Below are 19361 nucleotides of genomic sequence, written 5' to 3' on the forward strand. Positions count from 1 at the left end.
TGGCAGATTTTGGTCAAAATGTTATTCATTTGTAGCAAAAAGAAACCTCTTTTTTTATGACTTCATATATACCATTGAAAAATTCAAACTTTATTCACTAGTGCTTTTATTCTTTTCTAAAACTTTATTTCTAATATTTCAGATTCTTATAATTAATGATGGATAAAAATATTGCACATCATTTTTTTTTTGCGTGAATTCAAACTTGGTCATAATGCATTGCAAACAGCTTGCAATATCAACCAAGAATGGGACAAAGGAACCATCTCCGAATATACAGTACATTGTTGGTTCCAAATGTTTTGTAATGGAGATGTGAGTCTTGAAGATAAGGAGGACAGAGGAAGTACTTTTGCTGTTGGAATTGATCCAACTGAGAACATTAGTGGAAAGAAATCTGCGCCAAACTGTTCGAGTAATGACACAAAAATAGGGTGTTGGCATTTACAGAATTTCGGACTATCTTGAGCAAATTGGAAAAGTGAAAAAGCTCAGCAAGTGGGTTCCACATGAAAAAATCAGAAAAAATTGCCATTTTTAATTGTGCTCTATGCTGATTTTGTGCAACAGAAAAGACCCATTACTTGTTCAAATTGCTATGTGATGAAAAGTGGACCCTTTAGGACAACATAAAGCAATCTGTGCAGTGGCTTAACCGTGACAAGGCTCCAAAACACTATCCAAGTCAAAGTTGCACCAACAGCAGATTATGATCACTGAGGCTGGTATTATCCATTATAGCTGACTCAACCAGGACCAGAATATAATTGTGGAGGTTTACTGTTAAGAATTGGAAGAATTCATAGAAAGTTGCATGAAAAAGTGCCAGCATTAGTCAGTTGAAGAGAACTAATCTTGCTTCATGATAACGCATGTCTACACATTGACATTGCAAATGACATTGTAGAAGCTCAACAAATTAGTCTATGAAACATTGCCTTATTCTCTTTATTCCCTAAACCTGTTGCTCACCAAATACCCTATTGGTTTGAATTCCTGTACGTGGTGAGTGGACCTACCAGGGAAGGTTCTCTTCTTTCAGTTTACCTCCTCTGGATCTAAACATCCACCCACATGTTTTCTGTGCATGGTGACCCATGAAGGAGGGGAAAGAATTCTTGTAGTTGAAGGGTCCAACCCCAACTTACCATTTTGATCTTGAATTCCTGTAGACAGGCAAATCGGCTGGTCCACTTGGAATAGGGTGAACCAAGAACCAGTGTTGGATGGTCTCAACAGGTGTTGGGGACATTTTATCTGATCCTGGTGTTTGGGTATAGTGCTCACGGAATCCTGGCATTGCTGAAGTGTCCTTGTTTGGCATTGTAATGCATTCCCTCATAGGGCTCCATGGTGGGTGGGGTCAGTGGGCACCAAAATATTCCTTTTTTTAATCATGGATCCTTCAAATAAATACTTAAACAAAATAATGTAAAAAATAGCCAATAGGTGAATGACCATGTCTTGAAGATTCTAAGCAGCAATCTTCAATATCTGTAACACCTGTACCTCATTTTCTTATATGACATTCTTTCAGACAAAGCTTTTGAGCACATATCTCCCTTTTTCATTCAGAGGGGACTAGAGGGACTTACTAGCTTTCCAGAATTAGGCAAAAACTTTGCTCTTGTTACATGTTGGTGGAAACATCCACATCTCAACACAGTGAACTCCTTTTACATTCAAAAACGATTGGTGATACACCTGTTCAGGTTATGACCCATGCTACTTTGAATTTGTCATGAGGAGTTATTGTTGAGAGGGATTTGAAGAACATCCTGAAGTCAGATATTCTTGCTGGTTTCTCTACCCAAGGAGCTTCTGCAGTGAAGAGTATCTCCACTCGCAAAGATGAAATTGTAATGCCAATCAATGTCCTCATTTTTACATTTACATTACTGTGTCCACCTGTTACCATCAAGGCAGGTTATCTTAATTGCAAGGCATGGCAATGCATTCCAAACACTATCAGATGTTTCCAGTATCAGCAGATTGGTCATTTGAAGACATCATGTCTGGTTCCTTGACATAATGCTTACAAGTGTGAAATGGACTTTCATTGTGTCAATTTCAATGGCTCTCACCCATTCTACTTCCATTCTTGTTGTAAGTGTTTAGAAGAAAAAGAGGTGCAGCATTTTAAAGCATTAGTTATTTTGAGGCTCAAAAATTGCTGTTCACCACTTCGTCTCAAACATGTGCTGTTGCACATTGTTCCAGTACTAGAGTAAGAGTGCAGCTGGATCTCTCTGTGCCTCCAAAAGAATCAAGCCATATAAGAAGTCTTTTGACCTCCATGGTTGCAACAGTTGATGAATCAACATCAACACCCATCTCTGTCCCTACCGTTCATTCCAGCAAACCCCCAGATCCACTTCCATTGGTTCTGGGTACTGACATTTCTTTGGTTATATCTTCTTCTCCTGCCTCAAGATGCAAAAGATTGTTTGTTTATATCCTCAGTCACTGGAATCCTCTTCCAACGACAAAGATCTGCCCAATCAACCCAGGGCAGGATCCATGGAGGTGAAAAGACCTCCCTTGAATAAAGAAGAAAGACATGATCAAAAATGGAAGGGCTCTCCACCCAGTTTACCTACACATAAATAAAAATGGCCACCTTGATACAATGTAATTGTTGATATTTTCATTCTAATCTGGATGACATCAAAGCACTGGTTGCAACCTACCATCCGGTATGTTTTTCCTAACAGGAAACATTTCTGAAACCTGACAATACAGTCACCTTTTGGCAGTTTTATTCATACAGAAATGACAGGCTGTGTGATGGACGAGTGCATGGAGAGGTGGCACCATTGATTGATCAGCATGTGCACATCCTGTCTTTGCCACTTGACACACCCTTTAAGGCTGTAGCCATTTATGTTTCCTTTGGTCATACCATCACTGTTTGTTCTCTCTACCTGTCTCCTGAAAAGACCTATGAGCTATCAGACCTTGATGCTCTCATTTAACACTTGCTGTCTACCTTTTTAATCCTGGAAGACTTTAATAAACATAATACTTTCTAGGGAGGTACTAATAATGATGGGGAGGGGTCACTCTATAGAGCATATGCTCTCATATCAGAACCTTTTTCTTTTCAGTACTGGTTCTTATATTTATTTTCATCATGTAGTCAGTCCTTTACTACTACTGATCTCTCAATTTGCTCCTCTTCACTATTCTCCCACTTTTCGTGGAGTGTTGGTAATAACCCACGAGGCAGTGATCATTTTCCTATAATTTTGAGAGAGACTGGCCATGGCCAATGCTACCCGACCCATGTGCCCTGGTGGAAGCTGGATCAAGCAAACTGGCCCTCTTTCACTGCTCTTGCAGAACTTGATCCCGCCATTGTCTATAAGCCATCAATTGATGACTGCATGGCAGCAATGACTAACAATATTATACATGCAGCTGCTCAGTGTATTCCCAAAACCTCAACACATTTTCCACTATATCCTCTTCAGTGGGGAAATCCCGCCTGCCACAAGGCACGGAAGGCTTGAAAATGGGCCTGGTATACTTTTCATAGGTATCCGACACTCTTGAACCTCATCACTTTCCAGCAGGCTTGTGCTCATTTTTAGCAGGTAAGATGTCAAAGCCAGAGGGAATCTTGGATTAAGTCAGTGATTCTCAACATGTGTGCGGCAACAGATTGGCAGGTATGTCGTAGTGTTTTTGAAACACAGTCAACTTTCTTGGGATTTTACAAGCAAGTCAAACACATCAGTTAATAAAAGCTACTATATAGACACTCTGAAACCTTAAAAACATTTGATGGTTTTCATTAAATTCGAGTACTGAGAACTTCATACTTAAATTTCATTCTTGACTGCAACGGCTTGACTGTTAGTTTAATTGTGGAGCAACAAGCGCTTCATGTGTCATAAATAATGTATCAAACAATCAAACTGCTTTTTAGAACACGTTCTCATTCTGCAGTGAGATACAGCTACTACACTGTACTACACTGCAGAACTTTGTGCTTATCGTGTATGAATTAGCTTTATCATTTATCCATGGGAAAATATTGAAGTAAGTCTGGTGCTGCAAAGGAGAATGTGTTGAATCAAAAACAAGGAATCATATAAAAGTACAAAAATGAATACATCGAATACGGTTTTATTGCATTGGAATCGGAACATTCTCAATTACCTTTCTGCCTACTCTGCAATGCAGCTTTATCGAATGAGGCGCTTGTTCCTAGCAAACTGAAGAGACACTTGGAAACAAAACATTCAGTTGTGAAGGATAAACCTAAAGAATAGGTCGAGAATCTTGCAGCTCAACAACATGAACAATCAAGGAAGCTTGTGAACAACATGAAGCTCCCTGAAAAAGGATTGATTGTAAGTTATAAGGTTGCTCAGTTGTTGGCAAAATGCAAGAAAGTGCATAAGGAGGCCAAATCATTCATTGTGCCAGCATTAGCAATCATGTGTTGAAACTTTGCTTGGAATGGATGTTGGCAAAAAGGTTAAGCAAGTTCCTCTGTCCAATGACACAACTTCGTGCAGAATTGTAGACTTATTGTCGGATTTGAAGGGTCCAGTTTGCGAACACTTTGAAGTGCCTGAAGATAAATTGCCTCTGCTATGGTCTCTTCAAGTTGATGAATCTACTGATGTCAGTGGAAAAGCTCAAGTTCTGGCTTTTGCTCAATTCATAAAAGATGGAAAAATCGTAAACGAATACTTATTTTGCAAAGATTTAAAAAGTACTGCAAAAGGCCAAGACATTTTCAAGTTGGTGAATGACAACGTTTTGTTCTTCAAATTACATTGGAATAACTGTGTCAGCATTTGCACCAATAGCTGTCCTTCAATGTAAGGAAAAAAGAAGGGATTTGTCATTCTGGTGTGCCAACAAAATCCAAACATTAGGATTGTTCACTGCATGATTCACAGAGGTGCTCACCTTCAAATCTTTGACAAAAGATTTGCAGTCTGTTATGAATCAAGTTATTCAAGTGATGAATTTCATCAAGTCTTGGCCACTTTAATCTTGACTTTTCTCTCTTCTCTGTGAGGCAATAGATTCAGAGTACAAAATGTTACTGTATCACACTGAAGTTTGATGGCTTTCGAAAAGAAAAGTGTTAAAGCGTCTTGTCTATCTGAAAACTGAAGTAATTTCTTTCTTTGAGGTTGAGGAAGCAGGTTTTGAATTTTTTTTTCATGATGAGATCTGGTGGCTGAAGGTTCAATTTCTCTTCAACTTGTTGGACAAATTAAATTCTCTGAACTTAAGTCTCCAAGGATCATCTAAAAACATTATTACTGCAATGTCCATACTGAAGGCCTTCGATGAAAAGAATAAGATCTCAAAAGGAGTCCTTGATTGTTTACCTTCTGTTAACAAATGTCCGTCAAAGAAGAAAATTGTCCCTCAAATTTTGAACACATCAAGTGACCTACAGTCTGCACTAAGCCATTACTTCTCATCACTTGCTGTTGATGAATATAACTGGGTGACCTATCTATTTGGAATCAATGAGACAACAAATCTTACAACTGAGGAGGAAGAACAGCTCATTGATTTACGAAACAAAAAATTTTATCAGTCATTGTTTCCCGAAAAGAGCTTGGATGAGTTTTGGATCTCCATTAAAAATTCATAACCTGCAATCAGTTCAAAAGCAGTTGAAGTTCTGCTTTCATTTGCATCTTTGTGGTTTTGCTAAATTGGATTTTCAGCATTGACTGAAATTAAAGCCAGAAAGAGAGAGAGGCTTCTTACAGTTAATGATGAAATCTGAGCTTGTTTGTCTACGTTAGAGCCTCGCTTCAATTTGATTTGCTCTTGGAAGCAGGCACAAGCATCACATTGAAAACATATGTAAAAGTAAAAAGTTTTGGTTTTTCTGCTGTACCACAAAATCTTTAAAAAGCCTTAGAATGACACTCACGGCCAAAGCAAGTGATAGTATTGTCAATGTGCAGATGTCATTAATATCACTTGCTTTGACCGTGATTTTCGTTCTAAGGGTTTTAAGTTAACTCTTCTCTGTTATGTGTATCTAAACGTGATGCACAATGATATTATTGTTGTTTGCTTTGGCCATGATTTTTGTTCTAAGGCTTTTAACGCGCTTGCTGTATAATGTCTACTTAAAATCGTTAAGGCTTTCCAGGTGTGCCATGAAAATTTTCAGATTGTCGTAGTGTGCAGCAAGTGAGAAAAGGTTGAGAACCACTGGATTAAGTTCACAACCAGCATATTATATACCACCAGTTCCAAAATCATATGGGACAAGATTCAAAATGTCAGTGAGCAAGGTAATTCTGTCCTCCTCTCAATCTTGCTCTCTGATGGCCACGAAATAGCTGATGCCTGGAGAATTGTCAATACTCTAGGTGAAAGCTTTTGCCAGGTATCTAGCACTTCCGCTTCATCCTCCACCTTCTTAGCCATCACCTCTTTCCTTTCCTGCTGATTGTCTCTTTGACCGTAATTGCCCCTTTACACTGGTGGAACTCAAATTAGCCCTTCATTGGTCAGACCTGATGATGTACAGGTGAGATGCTGTGCCATCTATCTCCTGCTTCTATTGCTATTCTTCTGATTGTTTTTAACTGGATGTGGCAGTAGAATGTTTTTTCTGATGCCTGGTGCCAGGTTTTTTCCTACCTTTCTCTAAGCCTGTGAAGGATCCCAAGATTCCTCAAACTACTGCCCAGTTTCTTTGATGAGCTATTTCTGTAAGACCTTGGAGAGAATGGTTAATGCTCATCTTGTTTTGTTCCTTGAATCAAACAACCCCCTCTCACCCACTAAGTGTGGGTTCTGAAGATAACACTCCTCAGTGGACTACCTGATTAAACATGAAATGTCAATCAGAGAAGTGTTTCTCAAATGACAACATCTTGTATCAATATTCTTTTACATTAAGAAGGCTTATGATACAACATGGAGGTATGGCACTTTGCGAGAGCTCCATATATGTGGTTTACGTGGCAATTTCCCCATTTTTATTAAACATTTTTTAATGGACAGGAGATTCCAATTTCGTGTGTGCTGGACACCTTCCCGTCCTTTTCTACAGGAACTTGGAGTCTCTCAGGGCTGTGTTTTGAGTGTCACACTTTTCAGTGTAATGATTAATGCCATCACTGAACAACTCTCTCCTACTGTTGCAAACAGGCTCTATGTCAATGAATTTCACGTCTTATGTCAGTTGTTGAACGTGAAGTATATTGAATGGCAGCTACAGACTACCTTTAATCGTTTACTGAAGTGGATTGCAGCAAAGCTTTAACTTCTCTCTTTCTAAAACTGTTTGCATGCACTTTTGTTGCCAACAGGGTGTTCAACCTAATCCTGAACTTCATATCGGTGAAGTGCTGTTTGTGGTCCCTGAGACAATGTTTTTGGGGCTTATCTTTGACTATAAGCTGACTATTATACCACACATCAAGCAGCTACAAGAACACTGAACATCCTGTTTCCTCTCTTCCACCACTTGGGGAGCAGATTGATATTCTATGCTGAAGACATATTGTGCTCTTATTGGATCAAAACTAGACTATGGGTCACTGGTTCATGGCTCTGCCCTAACTTCAGCTCTGCACCAGGGCTTTCTGCACTTCCCAGTCCACAGCTTGTACACAGCCTCATGTACCTCCTTCACACCTCTGCTGTTTACAACTGTCTTTACTGTATGATTTAAAACCTCAATCATTACCATAGCATTCTACCTGAGGTGATTTCCTTCCTTGGTTGGCTATGCTATTTTTGAACTGATGATCTGCCATTGTTCCTTTTGGCCTTTGTATCCAGGCACAGTTGGATGAAGTGGGTTTGTTTTGGATAATTTTGCTTTATCCACTGGTCAGTCCATCCCACTGTGGCTTTATTACAGTTGCCAAATGTGACCTTTCTTTAAGTCATCTGAGAAAAGCAAACACTCCCAATTGGAAGTACTTTTTGTTGTTTACTGAACATCTTTCAAACCATCCCTCCATTCCCATTTTTATGGATGGTTCAAAATCAGTTGACTTTGTGGGATCTGCCATGGTTTGTTGTGGTAAGGTGATTGCACACAGAATCTCCTCTACAATTTCTGTGTTCACTGCTGAACTGCATGCCATTTTTCTTGAGAAGCTAAGCAGTTATACTGACTTGCTTAGTTCTCTACTGGCCCTGGAATTGTTTTACATTAGTTCTCACCCTGTTCTTGCTGATATTCAAAAGCAACTGGCACATTTCTCTTTAACATCCACTTCTATCTAATTCTTCAGGCCATGTTGGTATTCACAGAAATGAGCTCGCTGACACTACAGTTTAGCATGTCTGCTCTGGTGCTATTACTGCTGTGCTCGTTCTATACATGGACTGTGGTCCTGTATTCATGGCTTAGCTCTATGCCAGTTGGCAGTCAACTTGGAATGTGAAAACAAGCTTTTCCAGATAAAACCCTCTATTGGACTTTGGCTGTTTTGCTTCTGTAAGGATTGGAAAGAGGAAGTTGTCCTGACTAGACTATGCATTGGTTGCATTTTTAACTCATTGTTTTCTTTTATCTGGGACTGATACACCAATATGTTGTCTGTATGACCCTCGGGTCTCAGTGAGCCACATTTTACTGTCTTGCCATCGTTAAGAGTCATGACGACGGCACCATTTTGAATGTTTTGTCCCAAGATGTATCCATAACATTAAACAGTGCCATTGGTGATAGTGACACTGTTCACCTTACAAATGTTTTTAGTTTTTTAAATGCCATTAATCTTTTTTAATGCTATTTAAGTTTTTAATTTATAAATTAGACCTTTTTTAATGTGATTCCATTTTAAGAATTAAAATACAACTATTTTAGTTTGCAATTAGAAAATGGTCATATCATCAAATAACTTGAAACCAGGACTGGAAAGGCCAACTTCAGGTGTCTAACACTGATGTTTGAACTACCTATTAGTCATCCTGGCAAGTTATAATAATTAAAATTTTGCTACAGAAAGAGTTTTAAGTTGATTTTGTTTGTTTGTTTATCTTTTAGCTATTCAGGCATTATTGTGTGTCCATGTAATTGAATACTTCATCTGTTTGAATAAACACATGTAACTTCTTTTGGGGCCTAAAGCAGGATTCATACATGTCTGATTTTTTTTCTGTGCAAATCAACATATATCTCAAAAAAGAAAGTCTGTAATCATTTACTAGATATATAATAATTCAGTCTTTTGATGTCTGAATGTCATTCACAGTATTTTTTATTTAAATCAAAGAAAAAACAACAGAAATTTGTTTCATTTGTATTAATATATAGTTATGGATTTCATATTATTCAGCAAGTGTTGAAAATTTTTATTATGGTTTCTGAAAGTATTTGAAAAGCCCTTTAATATTTGATCTCCATTGATGGTAGATGATAAGGTTACAGTGTGGCATAACAAGGAAGTCATGGAGCCTTCAATATTGAGTTCCACAGTTTAGGGTTTTAGAGTTAATGTAATGTCATGAAACTCATTAACATGCCATGAATTTGTTTTCCTGGTTTATTTGAATGAATATACATCTACTTATAAACTGTGAACACTTGACTACCCTAGCTGACCAGATTCAGCCTGCAGTGTTCTACTTTCATCCAAATGGAGATGATTATTTTCAAGATGATAAAGCTATTAGAAATAGGTCATGTATGATTGGTTCACTAAGCATGACACAAATTTCCTTTCTCTATCCTGGTCTGTACAATCTCCTTATTTCAATCCCATTGAGAAACTGTGAAATTTTATGGGACAAGTTATCAGGAGATATGTCCTATTGCTGTTAGTATTACTAGATAAGAGGTTATACTGATTAACCCTATGTGCACAGGTTGAGTTAAGTGTGCAGAGTGCCATTCAACACTGTTTTGCCTGTGATATTAGAGTTATCATCATTTCATGTTCTTCTGCATTGATGATATCTTACCAGTACCTGGTATAGAAAATACTAGATACTATATCCAGAGATGCTGAAAAACTGCAGATATGTATCATAAATTCAGAATTATTGCAAACACTAATCCTTCAGTATGGGGTCAATGTAACAGAATGACCAAATGATTGAAACACCTTTCAGATACTAGTATTTCAGTAATACCATGCTGTAAATAGGTTGTAAACAATGCACTTGGAGATTTAATATGTTATTTAGTTAAGATTTCTGATATTTTGGCCAGTAAATGTAAGATGTGCAATACAAATGTTATTGGCTAATCTTTTACACTACGGCTTATCACCACTAACTGTATCATATTTTCTAACAAACAATTATTTTTTTCTGCATTATAGTTATTGATTACTGATACTGTTGTCCATTACAATTAATTATATTGTTATTTCTTCCATTTCAGCCAGTATTTTCATTTCAGTATTTTTTTGTCTTTCAGATATTGTATCTACAGCAGTAAGTTGGTGTTAAAAATGTATATTTTACATATGATATGAATATAGTAGTAATTTTCTGCTTGCTACAGTACAGCAAATAAAAAATGCATGCTTCTGTATTTCTAAATTTGAGATATTATAGCTAGTAACATACATCTGTTGCAACATTATAGGAAGTGAGCTTCCTACATTTTTATATTTGATATTTAACTTTTATATCCTACATAATGCTCAATAACCACTACATAACTGTTATATCTGAAATACTAAAACTGGTAACTACCAGCTGTCTTCTAATTGTGAAAGAACACTGTTTACTTTTTGTTGATTGTATATAACTATTCTTATGTATATCTCAAACACTAGAAAAAGTAAACATCTCACTTGGCAACTCGCCTATTAACAATGAGCAAGCACATCACATTCCTTGGCATCACATTTGACTCCACGTCAACACACACTTATCCATCAGAAAAAAAAAATTTCACATTTGTTGACCATAACTAGCAAGCACTGAAACTGCTTACATGAAACCATCATTCAAATATACAAAGCTTACCTCTGTTCCTTAATAGAATATGGTTGTCAAGTTACATACAACATGTCTAACAACATACTACAGATGATCCAAATACAACAAAGTAAAATACAAAGAACAGCACACCAACTACCAGCATTCACACCTGTCAACTATGTGCACAAAATGAGTAATCTACCCACCCTTAGGAATATGCTCATGGAAATAGCATACAAATATTACTTAAAAGCAGAACATGGAAAGGAACTAACTGCATCATTATACAAATTAGATAGTGCTCCTATAAATACATCTCACTATAAAACATATTTCAACAATCAGAGACCATTCAATAAAACACATAATTATAAATAAGGTGCACATATATTTATGTTTATAAATGTGTTGTTGTTTTTTCAGCTCTGGGCACAAGACAGGCAGAACATTTGGTGCTTGTCCTGTGAAAGTGGATTTTCTCGGGGCACTCCCATTTCCCCTCACAACAAATTCTGAGGCACTTGGATTTATAGATCCCAGCCACTCCATGGCTCTGATTACGGGATGTTCTACTGATTGATGTGGAGTTGGTCTTCGGCTGCCGGTGGGCTCAGGACTTGTCCAATTCCTTTTTGAGGTCTTTGTCTTGCTCACCTTTCTCATCCCTCATTTACATATTGCCCCTCCTTACTTCATTGCCTCAAACAATGCCAAATTAAAATACAGGAAAACTCCTACGTACAGAGAAATATAATTCCATGAGCAGGGACGAAGAGGAACTACAACATTCCTGAACACCAGTGTTTGGGAGAGAATTCCTCAGACTTCTCTCTCTTTAAACTAAACCTCTGCCAGGGTTTTGTTTTGTTTCATTTCTCAAACACTCTAACTAAAAGTCACCACATATTGTTACACAGTATCTTTTTTTCATTTTTTTGTGGTACAATATAGAATTTGTTTTTGTAAATGACACTGGTTGTTCATTTGACCAGGAATAGAGATTGACAGTGCAGATGAAACTCCCAGCCCTAATGATGATGATGATACAACACAGGAAGATGATATGAGTAAACTTAATCCAAACCTCTTGTTATACAGGTATGAATTACAGTATATTTTTTTTCCCTTAGAGTCATTTCATTTTAGACTAGTAACTAATTCTGTACATATCTAGTCACTACATGCCAGTTTTATGTTTTTTAAATGTCTGTGTACCCTTACAAGAATATACTCTAGGATCTTCCTGAGGTTTAAGAGAATATTTTCTATACCCAGTAATATATGTAATTTTATATTAATATCAGTACCTATCACATTAATTCTTTACCCAGTTTTCTATGAAAGTAACACAAAATATTCAATAAAGGATGATATAAGATTTATATTAGCAAAGTTATGTATTATGAAATGTACTGTACTGTGCTTTTTTCTTACTTTTGAAATAGTGTCTTTTGAAGTAATTTTTTCAATTTGTAATTTAATTTTTTTAATTATTATTTGTAATTATGTGTTATAAATTTCTGCTTATATGTGGAGTATTTTGATTGTAAGGAATATTTTTTAAGCCAGGATTTTGTTGAAATACAAGAATAGTGTTTATCTTGTTGAGAGTATGAGTAACTTTAGGAAGAAGTTTGATTTATTAGGAAGTCAATATCAGAAGGTGTTATGTGGTTTTAAGCAGTATTAGATGGTTTTAATAAATAAATTTATAGAGAATGATAGTTATTAATGACTAGATAAGAAAATATTTGATAACTGATGAAAAAGGATGGCTGTTGTAAAGTTATTGAGTTTAAAACATTTTGTTTGGATATTGTTAGATTATTGATCCCCATTTAAACATAATTAGGATGTTAGAGCTTTAATTATTTGAGATCAGTTGTCCGATTTTCATATGTGGAAGAAATTTGAAAAGCAATATGAAACAGAGGAATGAAAGAATTAAACCAAATGTGACATAAAAATTAATTTCAAAACTAAACACACAGATAGCCCTAGGTGGAGCATGACAACAAAATTAAAGTGAAAGATCAAGATTATGACCAGTTATTTAAGAATATATTAGGGTCACAAAACACGTAGTGTAAAAACAAATATGTATGTAAAAAGCCATACAAGACATTGTGGATATTTTGATTGGCATTTATTCAAGGTATTCATAGATGACTTGAAGATGTGTAGATCATTTTTGATATTGTATAGAGTTCATATGAAGTCATAGATTTATATAAATTTATTTAAAATTCAGGAACTGTGGATGGTAAGATTGCTAGAATATGTTGAGCTGTAGACATCATTAGTGGATAATGTTTATTAAAAATTTATCACTACTGTTAGAAGTCAAAGAATGACCATGAAAGATAATAGACCAGTATCAGTATTTGGTTATGTGCTTGCTAGATTATCTGGATGTCTGTCAGACAGTGCTTAGGAATTTCTACAATAGCTTACATCATTCTCCATCTTACAGAAATTGGAGTAAATTTATTTGTATATCTTGTACAGCTGTGTTTTTGGGAATTGTACTTATCACATACACAACAACTCCCTTACATGATTTAAACAACTTCTGGAAACACAAGTTGCTACTCAAAGAATAAAATACAAATTGTGACAGAATATACTATAAAACATCAGGACCACTATGAATATTTTCTTATAGATAAATAGCAATTAGCAATAAGTCATCCATTTTTCTCTCAACCTGAAAATTCAAACATGACATGAATGAGCAACTTGCTGAAGTTATAATGATAATTCATTTGATCAGTCCACTTCTCTTGGAATGGCCTAAACTATACACAATGTTTTAGAGAAGAGAAAAAACAAACTTGGGGAGAATGCTAAACATGTGTTATTCTGTAGTTGCTCTGGGTAAAAACATATACTATATTGAAATAATCAGGAAGTGTTAATTTGAAGGAAACTTTAATTTTATTTTGATGTTGGAATTCATCACACCAGCTGACTTGGAAAGTGTATTCAAAATAGTGGAATTTAATGTGTCAGCTAATATTGCTTCATCTGCTCTGAAGGCAAAATCCATCAAGTTTAATGTCCAGTATGCAAGGTAAAGTTACCTCAAAGGTTAATAAAAACAATAAGTGTGAAAATATTGAAAAAGAAAAAGTTTGCAGGTATTTTAGAGACATCACATTACAAGATCCAAGAAGTTGTCAACTTGAACATAAAATGAGGATAAAAGTGACCCAAAGCCAGAGAAGAACAACCTCTTAAGATCATCTAACTACAGAAGAAGGTGGTTTGTAGTGGCATCAGTAATGATTAACTGAGAAACTTGAGAGAAATATTTGTTAGAAGTTTTATATCTATTTGTTGTTTAAGGAGTCTTGACCATAGGTTTGTAACATAAAAGGAATGCCATAATATTATGTGATGAAAAGCATTGGACATATTCCTGCATTTGTTTGGCAAGACACCATCTCTGAGAATGACAGATAATTTTAGAAAGTGGATCAGTAAGGGCTTTTAATGTTTATGATGTCACAGCTTAGGAACAAGGAAGATAAACACTTTAATTTAACATATTTCAAATATAATATAAATTAATTATATGGTCTCAATAGAGGAATGCATCAAGATATAGACTTTGTTAAGAAATATGACTGCATTTTGAAACTGTCCTTAATATATTTTCCAATATTGTGTGTGTTACAACGAATGTGAACAAACTTTTGTGAACTATTCAACAGATAGTTTTAATGGCTTTCAAATGAATCCCAAAACTGAAGCAGTTTTGAATAATTCATTATTCTGCTTCAGGAGAGTAGAGGGTTATGTTGAATGAGTATAATGAAACATATCGGTATTGGTGTTGATACCACATAAACAAGGTATTCAGTATAATTTACTGTAATGTTTCACAACTGATGTGTTGGCTTTTTTGTAAGTTACTTATCATATCTTTGACAATTTTAACAAATTACTCTGTGAGATCCAGATATACCCTTTTATAATGGTGTGTGTCATTAAGTTATCAGTAAGCTTCATCAGTGTAGTCAGACTTATATGACAGCAGTGGCACAGCCCTTATCAACTGGTTTAATAATAATTTCATTTTCATGTTTCAGTGAAATTAGATCTGTATTTTTACTATAGAAGAGCTTGTTTCATACTTTTGAATTGGAGTTAATTGCTTGAGCTACTTTGTTTTCAACTGCATAATAAAACTCTGGATGTGAATGCCTGTTGACAAGGGGTGACAAGAAGGATTTCTCTTTAAACTGTGAATGGTTTGATTGTGAAAACATTCACTATTTTAATCTGCACACAAAGTTTATGGGTTGAAAAGGACTTCAAGCTATCTATATTTCTAGGGGTAGGAGAAAAATCAAGTTCTTTACTGAGAAGTTTGTTTTGAGTTTCATTTGGTGTTTTAGAGGACAGACTGACATTGGAAGTGTTCTTGGGCTCAAATTGATCAGATACAGAAATAACTAAGTCAGTGAAGTTGGTAATAGAACCTATTTTAAGAGAGAGCTCAGTGTACGTATTTACATTGTTGGAGTCATTAATCATCAGCTCATAGATGGTATTAATATGAGTCTGTTTAAAGTTAGTATTTTAAACAGGCAGTATAGTTTGTATGGGAGAAACCTTTATCCTTATGTGAAAGATGGTTTGCTAATAAATACATCAGTTTCTTTTGTTCAGTAGGGAAAAGTGTGTTGACAGAATTTATACCAGCATTTTTTTTTTTTTTCCAAGATTGTCTTGTGAAGTTACAAAACTCTTGTATGAGTTTTGTAAGAGGATGTGAGATGCAATGAAGGATTTTTTCACATTGTTCACGAAACAGTTTGTCACTGGCTACTGTGGTAACTAATAGATTCAAATTAAGGGATTTAGGTAGTTTGATTCTCTAGGTTCTGTCCTAGCATATTGGCATGGTACCTTGAACTCAGTATATTTTCATTCAATTTTCTGAGTAGTCTGAAAGTCTTGCTAGAGTTTAGATCAGAGTGCATTTAGGTGGTTGTGTTTATTTCAAGGAAAATACAATATTTTTGCTTTGTAACAGGGAGAAGGTTCATGCTCTGTTAGTTTTAGAAAGTCTTCAGGTTTAGGGCTTTGTAAAAGGTTGTTTGGTGAAGGTTGATGATTTCCTTCAAAGATTGTAGAGGATTCTGCGTGCAGAAGGAGAAAAGCCTTGGAAGTTGTGGAGTTTGGAAGGTCATGAAAATAAATTGTTACTAGTTGTTAAGAATAAAAGTGTAAGTCTTAAAATCTCCATAACCACTGAATTTAGGAGAAGGGAAGTTATGGTAGAAAAGGGGTTTCTAAGTGTAAAAGTGCGACATACAGTAGAATCAGTGTTTGTGAATGAGTCATTATTGTTTTTGTGTGTCATGTTTAGAGCTTACGAAGAAGTTTCAAAAAACAGGAGTGGAAGCCATAACTTCTGCATAAGTGTGACGTTTTAGAAGTGTGTTGGACGTGTGGCTTACAGATATATGTTCTATGGATTAAGGAGTCTTTGTGAATTGGATATGGGGAACAGAGGAGATTGAAGAAGGTTTATGACTAAGAGTGTTTAGTGGATTTAACTTGTATTGTTTAGTGGTTGTTTGTAGATGAGGAAGAATATAGTTAGTGACAAAGAATCTTAAATTACAGGATAGGGAAGTGATTCTCTTGGAGGAAAAGTGTAAACCATTTTTTGGTAAGTACTGTGTCCTGTTTTAAAGTTTAAAATTGGTGTTGCAAAAGAAGCATAAGTGTTAGTTGTGTTGACAGGAGTCATGCAAAAATATCAAATTTGTCAGTTTTTGATTTAAAGAGTTGGTAGTAGAGGTCTGTTTTCTTAGATGTCAATTGGTATGTTTATTGACATCACAGTAGATGATGCTGGAGGAACAAACATGGAGGTCGGTACATTGAATAATAATAACGTAATAGTAAGGTTTGTAAATTATTAAAACAGTCAAAAGCTGTCATTTCATGTCATTTTAGGTAATTAGTTCCAATATGAAGAATTACTTTTTTGCTTGCTTGACCATTATGAATCCTCAGGCTTCTGCTTTGTCCTGTGATGGTAACAAATATTATTAACATTGGATCTATATCTACTGAAGCATATTGTCTGTGTAAGATGTAGCAGCCATTATTCAATGTGTTGAGTGTTCACTCTTGCATACTGGGTTTCTTACCCTTATCTGTTCAAATGACATTCTTCATCTTCAGTTTGAACATGACCAAGATGATGATTTTGACTGCTTTTATCTCCATTATGGACTGCTATAAGTACTGATTTATTGATGGAGAAAAAGCCTTACCCTTCTAATCTTTTTCTTGACATAATTTTTTGGGTATTTTCTTTCTCACTCCGTTCCTCCTATTCTTTGGTGCACAAAACCATGCTCAAGATTACTTCCTTTTCCTGATAGGGAAAGTCTATTAAGATCTTTCTTGAAGAACTGCATGCTTGTACTCACATGTGTTTTCCTTTTTGTCTGCTGGACTCTTTTGTTCTGGTTGACAGTCATTGGAATTGTTTTTACATGTTTTACTTTCTAATGCCCAATTTTAATGTGATACAGTAACAGAATAAAGATCTTGAAATACAAAAGTAGAACCTTATTTTCCAAGGTAATGTGCTGCTTCTCAAAATAGCTCTTGTCTCTCTCATTCAGTCCTTCTACATTATCTCTTGCCACTTCATCTTCCTTCAGAAGGATTTTTTGGATAGGTTTGTTTTCTTCTTTTCACCATTTTAGCTTGTGCTACTACTTGTACTATATCTCTATTTACCTGTTTCCTTTGGTGTTGGAACCGGTTTGGTCAGGATACTTTCCTAACTCTAGTTTGCCTATCTCACTTGTATCTCCATGATTCTCTTTGGTTGAGACAAGGTGAAGTCTCTCACAGGAGTGCACCTATGAAACGGAGCCTCTCCCATCGGATTTCATACTCCATGGAATTTTTCTTGGTGTTTTCTAAAGTGAATCCATCTATGTTTGATGTTTGCACTGACTGCTCCATCATTTTAGTGTGAGATTCTAGCTATTGTGTGTGTTGAGGTGAGATATCATTTCAAAAGTTAATATTTTCCTTATCTGAAAATGTATTTCTGATAGATACCTTTCCACCCTTCTTCATTTCCAGTGCACTTTTTTCTTGCCTCATTTAAGAATGGAGTTATTTTAAGTGCAAGTTCTTTGGGAGAGTTATGGCACAAGGAAATTGTCACCCTCATATTGGTGGAGGGTTATTTTCATATGATGATGTCATCAATGCTCAATAGTGCACTTGCCTTTTATTTTTGCAGACCACTAAACCTGAGCTAGTTCCAACCTAAAGTCACATATTTAGCATGAACTGTTCTGAATTTAAAGGAAAAGTAGTTACCTTTTCACTTACAGAATAAGCAACAACATAAGATTCTGTATGACTTGCTGATTGAATAACGAGTCATATTTCCTTATGGATTAAACGACTCAAAGCAAAATTAAAGTTTTCATGCAAGACAAAGTATGCCATTCTAATGGTCTTAGAGGTCCCAAACCATCTTGAGATTTCCCAGTATATTCATTAATTACTCTTAATATATAAAAATATTCCTTGAAAGAGGAAGAAACTATGGTATGAAGCAGCATGTCTCAATATTTGTACTTAGGCACCTACAGTTATTTTTGTTGAAAATGCTTCTGCCTAGACTACCTGAATGTGAATGGTGTGTGTTATCTGCCAAAGATTAGTTCTATTATAGACAAAATTATTGAACCAGCATGAAACTACTGCACAGTGACAGTCAACTAATAAGTTATTAGGCAGTGTCGTGTGGAACACAAAAGATAGATAGCTGGCAAACTAAGAGGAATGTGAAAAGATCTTCAGCTTTATTACAAAAACTGGACCTAAATTTGAACTAAAATATTTCTCTATGTGGAATTTATTAAATGCTCTTCACAATGGGAAGTGACAATTTTTTTGAAATTCATAGAATAGTGATCATATTTCACCATATCTTAAAACTACCACATGAGAAATTCATAAGCAGAAACTGGAAAGGACAGAAATAATAAGGTAATTTAATTTCTTCCAACAAGATCCAGATCAGTGTGTTTGAATGTGGCTAAAAAATATTAAAAATACTAACTATTACATTCTTTTACTTACCCTTACTACAGGTGTATGCTAAACAACAGATAACAGTGGTCATTTGGTTTGGCCATTTGTGACTGAAGACAAACTAAACAGAACAGATAATGATCATTTGGTTTGCCACAAATACTGGAGTGTCTGTAACTGAAGATGGTGAGATCAGTATAAAAAGCATTTCTTTGAATTTTTGCCACTGAAGTTGAAGGGCAGTATTAGTGGGACTGAAGTTGTTGAAGAAATGGTGTTGGTGTGGTAGTCTCATGTTAACTGTTACTGTAACATTCCCTTAGCATTTAATATAAAAATTTAATTTGTAGTTCTGTGATTTTGTCACAAAG

At 35.6% G+C, this 19361-nt stretch overlaps 1 pseudogene across 1 annotated transcript in view; it reads left to right on the forward strand.

The window, feature by feature from the left end:
- Window positions 1-19361, forward strand: part of LOC143223118 (uncharacterized) — a 105408-nt pseudogene that overhangs the window by 75551 nt on the left and 10496 nt on the right. Inside the window, exon 20 of the transcript XR_013012671.1 lies at window positions 11889-11994. The product of XR_013012671.1 is annotated as an uncharacterized LOC143223118 (transcript). The remainder of the gene's footprint in view (window positions 1-11888; window positions 11995-19361) is intronic.

The sequence above is a fragment of the Tachypleus tridentatus genome, chromosome 8, assembly GCF_004210375.1.
Source record: "Tachypleus tridentatus isolate NWPU-2018 chromosome 8, ASM421037v1, whole genome shotgun sequence".
Taxonomy (NCBI): Eukaryota; Metazoa; Arthropoda; class Merostomata; order Xiphosura; family Limulidae; genus Tachypleus; species Tachypleus tridentatus.